Consider the following 8668-nt stretch of genomic DNA (forward strand, 5'->3'; position numbering starts at 1 on the left):
TTGCACCCTTCACCCAAGTCATTAATACAAACGTTGAAGAGCACTGGGTCCAGGACTCCATTTTATGGGACCTCTCTTGTTATCTTCTCCCTGTTTGAAGGGGAGCACAGATAAGCTCTCTCTGAGTACATTTCTGCAACCAACTGTATATAAATCTGATAGCTGTTCTATTCAGTCTACACTTAGGTTAGCTTGCTAATCAGAATTGTCAAAAGCTTGGCTGAAGCCTAGACATATGACATCTATAAGATACCCACTGCCTACCAGGGAGGTTACATTAGAGAAAGAAAGATATTAGTCTGGCAGGATTTGTTCTTGACAAATCCATGTTGACTTTTTGTTATCACTTTATTGTTTTCATGGCACTTACAGACTGACTGCTTTACAGGCTGCTCTTAGACATTTCCCTGGGATTAATGTCAGATTGCCTGGTCTGTAGTCCCCAAGTTCCTCCCTTTTTATCTTTTTGAAGATACGAACATTAGCCCTCCTCTAATCATCTGGCACTTTACCCATCCTCCATAATTTCAAGAAAATAAAAGTGTTTCTGAGAGTTCTTCAGCCAGTTCTTTCAATAATCTTGGATGCAGTTCATTGCACCCTGGAGAATTTAACCCATTCAAAGTAATGAGGTATTCTTTGAATATTTGTTTATTAATCCTAAATTGCAATTGTACTCTTATTTTAAAGAAAGTTGTCATTCACTGCCCTTGAATCCACTGGTTGGAGAATGGTTTAGAACAAGACAGACAGAGAAAGGCTTACTTCCAAAAGATTGTTGTTATGGTGGCTATGTTGGTTCATTATGGATGTACAACTAATAACAATCATGTTATTAGGTCAATTTTTAATCAGGTCAATTTTGAGTTATGGTGTATAAGTACTCTACACCTAGGAAACCTTTCCAGGGTTTTCTAGGTATAGAGTACTCAGAAGTGGTTTACTATTCCTTTCTTCTGGGAGCGTCTGGAGACTACACAACTTATTCAAAGCAACAACAGGCTGGCTCTTCACTTGGGACACACAGTGTTCCCACTTTGGCTTCAGCCAGATATTCAGTTCACTGAGTTATGTATGACTAGACCCTTAAATAAAAGCTTCCAATGGTATATGTGTTTTTTTTTTCTTTGTAGCTTCACATCCAGATTTCAGAAAATGTCAGTCCTTAAAGAACAGATAAATAGTTTAAAGCGGTGAGTGAAAAATATTGGGTATGCAGTTTTTCAGAGCCTCTGGTGCCGTGAAATGTTGTGATTGCATATTTGTAATTGGCGCTAACATTATGAATATATTAAACAACTCCAATGCTCTCTTATCTAATAGAAACCATACCCTGTGATACTATCCATATTCTATGTATCGGTTGTGTAATATGTATGTACAGTACATATGCCTTCAATAATGTCTTCTTTGTCTTATCGTTGCTGCGGCGGAAGCAGATGACCAAAAACCTCTGATTGCAATAGAAACCAGAGGTACCACGGACTCTTCTGAATATTTTTTGTTGCTGCAATTGTTGTTTTGTGGGTGGGATCCAGGCATCTTTTGGCAAACTAACTTTGCTGTTTTGGTGAAGCTACCTATCTCTAGCATTCAGTATTCACATTTCATTTGTTTGCTCAGGATGATGTTCAAATAATTCTGAAAAGGGTAGCACTCTGTTTGAAGGAGCAAGTACAGTGCTGGGGGGGGGGGGAAGGTAACATCAACAAAGCGACTGTTGCCACTGGAGGATCAAGTTACCTGAGGTGTCCCGAGTAACTTTAATCAGCATCAGCCAAATTTACTAGCTGTGATTCCTCATGTCTGGCCAAAGTTCTGGTAACTTCTAAACTGGATAACTGCAACGCATCTTTCATGGGGCTGACCCTGAAGACAAGAAACAGTGGTTTGCTCAAAATACAGATGGCAGAAAATTTATTAACATACTGAAATATATTAATTGACTCCAAGTTCATTTCCAAGCTGTTGCTTACCTTTAAAAACTATTAGTCAGGGAATATAATGTATAAAAATTTGGAAAAACCCATTTCATTTGCACTCTAATATCTCAAAAGAATAGTGAAATAGCTGGAACACTGTTTGAAAGGAAAACACCAAAGTCACGAGCTAAGGATGACTGGGTGGATCTACCATGGAAACCAGTGGCATCAGATTATCATAGAACTGAATGAACATGAATTTAAATTATTTAATTATTAAATTTTTGAGCCACCCTAACTCACTCAATGACTGCTTAAGGTAACTCACAGTAGCTCCACAAATGATGATTTTTCTTGGAGAATGTGGTTCCATCTTGCTCCACGGGTTCTTGAAATTATCTCTTTGTCAGGATATCTGCTGTCATCCCTGCAGTGGGACAGCAGATAATCTGGATGGTCCCTTTCTTGGTCAGGTCACACACCAGGTGGTACCTCATGCCACTGTGTTTGGCATGTGCATTCATCTTCCCACTCTGTGATAGTCTGGTTGTTTGTTAAGATCAACAGGAAAGGCCTTTCTTTCGGTCCCTCCATCTTCACAGGTGTGTCTGATGGGGACACAGGAGAGGGCCTTCTCTGTTGCTGCTCCCAGGCTCTGACTCTGTAGAAGACAAAGCTACAATACAGTGGTGCCTCGACTTACAAACTTAATTGGTTCCGGAAGATGGTTGTAACTCAAAATGGTCATAAGTCGAAGTACCATTTCCCATTGAAATGCTTTGAAATGCAATTAATCCATTCCAGCTGAAGAAAAATATAACCAACAAAAATCACTGCAAGACCCATTGGAAATGTGATTAATCCCTTCTGGACGAAGGGGGCGGGAAGAAAAGCAATCAAGCATGCAAGACCATTGGAAATGCAAAGAAAGCAAAGGAAAAAGCAAATGGAGCACATCAGAAATGCAAAGAAAACAAACGGAGCACATCGGAAATGCAAAGAAAACAAAGCAAAAGGAGCACATCGGAAATGCAAAGAAAACAAAGCAAAAGGAGCACACTGGAAATGCAAACAAATGGAGCACATTGGAAATGAAAAGAAAACAAAGCAAAAAGCAAGGGAAGCATGCAAGACCCATCGGAAATGAAAAAAACATCATAAATGCAAAGAAAACAAACGGAGCACATTGGAAATGAAAAGAAAAAAAAGCAAAAGGAGCACATTGGGAATGCAAAGAAAACAAATGGAGCACATTGCAAATGAAAAGAAAACAAAGCAAAAAACAAACAAAACCCCCAAGACCCATCAGAAATGGGAAAAAATACTTGACAAAGCAACCAAACTCCCCAAGACCCATCGGAAATGGAGGGGGGGGGAACACCAAAAAACAAACAAACCCCTCAAGACCTATCAGAAATGGGGGGAACCAACAAAGAACCCCCCTAAGACCCAGCACAGCATAGAAACATAACCTCCCTAGCCCAAAACCATGGTGCAAAACCCATCCAGAACAGTTTTTAAAAAGCAGAAAACAGCACCTTACCTTACCAGGCAGCCTCCTCCGACCGCACACTCTCTAACTGCTGGGGCGAAAGAGCTACAAAGAAGCAGCCTCTTTGCCACCAACAATTAGCAACTTGAATTTCCTGCCTTTTCCCCCTTCTCTTTTCTGTTCATAACTGGAAGCTCCGGTCGCAAGTCAAAGCAAAATTTTGCGGCTGGAGCTGGTCATAACTCGAAATCGTCGTATGTCGGGACATTCGTAAATTGAGGCACCACTGCATCTTGTTTATCACTAGCCCATGAAATAGCCCCCCCATACATAAACAGGAACCCAGTGGTAGATTTATGGTCTGTGGTATCCTCTGCTTGGTCTACATCTGTGTACCTACAAGCTTTGGGCTTTTGCCAGCTGGCAGTCTTAGCTTAAAGCCAATAGATTCTTTCCAGAATTTAGCTACTATTTTGACAGCTGTCTAGTCACCCTGTGTTGGTGAACTAACTTTTCTGCTCAGTATTCTACAGCAGTGGCTATGCAAGGTCTAGTAGATGTTGTCAAATACAAATGCCCTCCTATAGCAGTTTTGAACCGGCTTTTGGTCACTTTCCTCTCTGCCTTTCAGAAAATCAGTTGTCATGGGTGTGTGGGCATCTTAGAGGCCCAGTGTCCCTTAAGTCCAATAATCTTGTTTTTGGTTCCACAAATATGATCCATCTGCCTCCCTTTTAATTTGAATGCCCAAATGTTGCATCCCCTAACTCTTATTTCATTTATTTCAACCATTTTGTTAAGATGGTGTACAATTGCTTTGTATTCCTGTTCCCTTCAGTTAGGTCATCAACACAGGCAAGGATAAATGTTAAATATCCATTTCTGCTTCTGGTATGCAATAAAAGCATTGGTCTGCATCACCTTGCTTGAAACCTAGCATCTTCTTCAATTTTGCATTCAAGGCCCGGGCTGCTTGCTTCTGCCCATACAGGCCTTTCTTCAGTTTGTAGACAAGATGTTTCTGGATAACAAAGCCAGGTGGCTCTTCCCTGTACAGCTGCTCTGCAATCTCTCCATGTAGAAATGTAGTCTTGACATCTAGGCGCTTGACTTCCACCTTTCTGGAGGATGCCACACTTACGAGCATTATTATTGTGTGGTCCTTGACAACAAGAGCAAAAGCTGCATACAAGTCTTCTCCATACTTCTGCAGGAACTGCTCTGCAACCAGCCTCACCTTGCAGAATTCCACTTCTCCTTCTACACCCTACGTCACCTTGAAGCCCCACTTACATCCAATGGCTTCCTCGCCCTGTGGTAGTTTGGTCAAGGTCTACATCTCATTCTTGTCTAGAGCGTCTATCTCTTCTCGTTATTATCTCAACAGTTTACAGCCCACATTTTTGAAGGATTCTCTTGCATAGGTAAAGGTAAAGGTTCCCCTTGACAATTTTTGTCCAGTAGTGTCCGACTCTAGGGGGTGGTGCTCATCCCCGTTTCCAAGCCATAGAGCCAGCGTTTTGTTCGAAGACAATCTTCCGTGGTCACATGGCCAGTGCGACGTAGACACGGAACGCTGTTACCTTCCCACCGAGGTGGTCCCTATTAATCTACTCGCATTTGCATGCTTTCAAACCGCTAGGTTGGCGGGAGCTGGGACAAGTGACGGGCGCTCATTCTGTCACGTGGATTCGATCTTACGACTGCTTGGTCTTCTGACCCTGCAGCACAGGCTTCTGCGGTTTAGCCCACAGCACCACCACGTCCCTTATTCTCTTGCATAGAGTCAACACAAAAATAATAATTCCAACAGAAATCATGAGGACATGCTTTGAAGCTGATATAAATAACCTCTTCAATGAGAGTTTACATAATAACATTGGTCCAATAAATACTGACAAGCAAGGATGGGCAAGAACTGAAGTATGAAGTGGGAAAAATAACATGAACCAGGCTGGCCTATGATTCGGTTCATGCAACCCATTTGGCCGAACCAAAATGAAGCACTGAACTTTTTTTCTGCTCGGTGCTTTGTTTTGCTTCAGCAAAGCGGTTGCTCATCCATCCTCTTCCTGCTGGCCTCCTTTGCGTCCCTACCTGGTCCTGCCTCCTCCTCCTCCTCCTCCACTGCTGCCACCGTCTTCAGAGACAGCGGCCCGGCCTCCCTTCTGGGAGTCAGGCCAGCTGTCTCTGCGCATGTGCTCATCTGTTTGCTGATAGGTGGGCACACGTGCAGAGGTAGCAGGCCCAGCTCCTGGTTGGGAGGCCAAGCCACTGTCTCTGAAGACGATGGTGGCAGCAGAGGCAGCGGCGGCAGGACCAGGTAGGGAGGCAACAGGGGCACTGGGAAGGGGATGGGTGGACAAACAGAGGGGACAGAGGTGGTAGGTTCCTCCCCCCCAGGCACGGACTAGAAAAATGAGCCATGAACCAGTTCGTTTTTCCGGGGGTTTAGGTGGCTCATGGTTCATTTTTAGCCACAAACCAGTCAATTCTTCATTTTTCAATTTGTGCCCCTCTCTCCTGAGAAACTTAACTTCGTTCTCTTTGCAAATGTGACCATCTTGATGATGCCATCAGAACTATGTAGTATATAAGACATTGGTACCACAGATATTCTTCAGCTACAAAAAACCATGACTCAGATGAGGCTATCTGTATGTACATCCCACGGACTTTTCATTATAGTTATACCAGCAATATTTTTGAATAATCTTAACATATATTATTAGGCTGCTCATTCCCTCAAGTACATTTTCACTGTGTAGGATCTTCTCAGTGTCACCTTGCCTTCCATTCAAGATGAGGGCCTTTTCAGTGTTGAAATGCACTCCCAAGGAGACTTGCCTGGAGTCTGCTCTGGTGTTGTTTCAGTGCCAGGATAATACCTTTTCTCCCCTCCAAGATTTAGTGTTTTGTCTTGTTTTTAATTGAGGGCAGTTTGAGTTTTATCTACCATCTTCTGTGGCTCTTTTTGTTCTTAGTTTGTACTGGATATACTGATGTTTTATTTCAACTGTAAACCATACTGTCATAGCGAAGGCGACAAATTATTTGTCTAAAAGATTACCCCCCGCCCTAGGATACTACCCCATTTCATGATTTTGTTTTCTTTTGTAACTGTTTTTCTCTCTCACTATACCAACTTTTCGTGTATGATCCCCAAGAAAGACCCTTCTTCTGAGACTCCTTCAGGTCTTAAGTAGGATATGTGTTTCCATACTGTGGGCAAATTATGAGAAGGCAAGACTTACTGTAAAAGACAATAATACTAGGAAAAGTTGAAGAAAGTAGGAAAACAGGAAGACTGGTTATGAGATGAATTGACTCCATAAATTAAGCCATAACTTTGAGTTTACAACAGCTGGGCAGGGTTGTGGGGGACTAGACATTTTGGAGGTAACTCATTCATCATCATCATCATGCACCATCAAGTCAATTCTAACTGAGGTCACCCTTTTCAGATTTTTCTAGGTAGTAAATGCTCAGAAGTGGTTCATTATTCCCTTCTTCTGGGAGCATCCTGAGACTGTGCAGCTTGCTCAAGGCCACACAGGTTGGCTCTACTTGCAGGAGGATCCATAGGCAATTGAGGTTCCAACCTCTGGCTACACAGCCAGATACTTAAACCACTGAACTAGCTAGCCAGCCACTCATTCATAGGATAAATGGTCACCATATGTGGGAAGCAACGATGGCATGTAACAACGAAAACAACAATCTGTGAACAGCTTCCAACTCTTCAAAACAGATTGTATTGTGAATCATATATGACACCACTCACACTGGATTTTGATTAAACAATCTTGACCCTAAAACTTTAATTTAAAAAAATCTGGCCATTAAGAAAGACTATTTTTTAAGCAAGGATAACTTGTATTGCCATGTCTCTCTGCAGCTACAAAGGCTTGAAGTATGATTTTTATTCAAATGGAAAATTTATTCTGAAGAACAGTACACTTGCAAGGCATAGCCCTATTCAGGCGTTACAACCTGAAAGTGGGTAGAGCTGCAACCATGATGGGGACAGGGGAAAACATGCATCTTCCACCCCCAACCTGGACATCAATCAGACCTTTCAGCTGTCAGCACAAAAGGCCAGAAGTGGTTATTGTAAGCACATTCAGTTGAACATGTTTACTGCGCTTCTATTTCCACTGCCTTATCAGGGCTCCTGATCACAGAAGTATTAAGAGTACGTTCTGCTCAATGTGCATACAGATACTTCTTCAGACTTTCAAGCTGACACACAAAGGCTGGATTAACACCCTGACAAGGGGGAATGTTGGCTCTGAGACTTACATGTATCTCCATATCTTCACCATGACTCCAAGTGTATCTGCCTTCATGCTGTAACACCTGAGCAAGATTATAGCTTTATAGATGCACTGCTTCTTTTATGGTTCCTGACACTACCTTTTTTGGCATTGCTTGGAATACCACGTTTCTGAATATTACACATGTTTGCTTTGTAAACTGGTTTTGCAGGTATTTACTTAATGGAAAGAGTTCCCTAGTGCCTTTAAATTTAAGAAATACCTGTAAAACCAGTTTATGAAAAAGTGCCATCTCCTTCTTCCACATACTATTTATAATGACACCAATCCACACTTGCACTTCTCTTTTAATGAAACTAAAATATGTATATGACAAAATTTCCTTTAACTTATAGTTAATATTATAAAAAAAGCAAAAGCGTGCTGCTTATATACCGCCCCATAGTGCTTCAAGCACTCTCTGGGCAGTTTATAAGTTAATTATGCAGGCTACACATTGCCCCCCAGCAAGCTGGGTACTCATTTTACCGGCCTCGGAAGGATAGAAGGCTGAGTCAACCTTGAGCCGGCTACCTGGGATTGAACCCCGGGTCGTGAGCACAGTTTTGGCTGCAGTACAGCGGTTTAACCACTGCGCTCTATCTATAAATAAAAAGATCACTATGCTCACCACTGTACCTACCCTGTGGCTTTCACTGCTCCTGGTCTTTGAATGCTCACACGTTTTTCTCTTCCCTCAAACAACACAACTCTTTCTCCATTGCTCATGTTTTTGCCTGGAATTTTCTCCAAAAACACTTTTATCGCTGTCACCATTTGGATACTCATGTTTGACTGAACATGTTCCCTCCCTCCCTCCCTTCCATGCGTGCTTATATTACCCTGATTTGTATCATGTATCATTATATTATTAGAAGACATAAAACCCTACAGTGGACCCTCGACTTACAGACGGCTCAATTTACAAACTTTTTGAG

This window comes from Pogona vitticeps, chromosome 2, assembly GCF_051106095.1.
Source record: "Pogona vitticeps strain Pit_001003342236 chromosome 2, PviZW2.1, whole genome shotgun sequence".
NCBI classification, from domain to species: Eukaryota; Metazoa; Chordata; class Lepidosauria; order Squamata; family Agamidae; genus Pogona; species Pogona vitticeps.